The sequence below is a fragment of the Gadus morhua genome, chromosome 9 (genome assembly GCF_902167405.1).
Source record: "Gadus morhua chromosome 9, gadMor3.0, whole genome shotgun sequence".
In the NCBI taxonomy this organism is placed as follows: Eukaryota; Metazoa; Chordata; class Actinopteri; order Gadiformes; family Gadidae; genus Gadus; species Gadus morhua.
In genome coordinates, this window is record NC_044056.1 from 24984305 (window position 1) to 24985028 (window position 724).

The window sequence follows — 724 nt, forward strand, 5'->3', positions numbered from 1 at the left end:
TTTTATACATGAATTCCATTGAAAATAAAAATGCAGCAGTTGTTATCACTTTATTTGCATTATTTGACCATTACAGCCTATCTCTCTAGAGCACGTTGAGTTGAACCCTCAGTCCACCACCACAACTACATTCCCCATAATCCCCTAGTCATGCTCACACCCGTCCCCTCAGTTGATGTCCTGCAGCCAGACTCTCCAAGGCTCCCTGCAGCTTTGCTTTCTTGTGCCTTGAAGTACATCTAATGACATGAACATGATTTCAGTTCTCTATGAGAGTCCATCAAGAAAACCTGAGCCAGGATGAAGTGAATGAAGACAGGTTAATGTTGTAAAAAAGAAAAATACGAAAATATTGTGAAAAAACATTTCAGCAAGATTAAATGTATTTTAGATACATCGGGTTTGAGGTATCTTTGTTCTTTTTCAAAGGTTTCGAAGAAAGAAATTGTGGTTGGTTTGATTATTTTGAGATGGTTCAATTAAGGAGCATCCTATAAAAGCATTTTTTTAACCGTCAAAAACATGCGATCCACTTAAATGACACACACTTAAGGGCTGATTATGGTCCCACGTTCATGCAACGCAAGGGGGTTACGGACCCCTTACGTCCTTGCGGACCCTCCTTGCGTCCACCGCAAGGACCTGACGTGCGCTTCCAAAAAATCAGTTGAAGCGACGCAGCAGCAAGGGCTGTGATTGGTCTGCTCACTAAAACCTGACGCAG

General features: G+C 41.9%; 1 protein-coding gene across 2 annotated transcripts in view; it reads left to right on the plus strand.

Moving 5' to 3' along the window:
- Nucleotides 1–48, plus strand: part of LOC115551449 (calcitonin gene-related peptide) — a 7439-nt gene extending 7391 nt beyond the window's left edge. For both annotated transcript variants that reach the window (XM_030367206.1, XM_030367207.1), the window contains exon 5: nt 1–48. This exon is cut by the window's left edge and continues 310 nt beyond it. The gene's annotated coding sequence lies outside the window, so the exon portion shown is untranslated.
- The last annotated feature ends 676 nt before the right edge of the window (nt 49–724 follow it).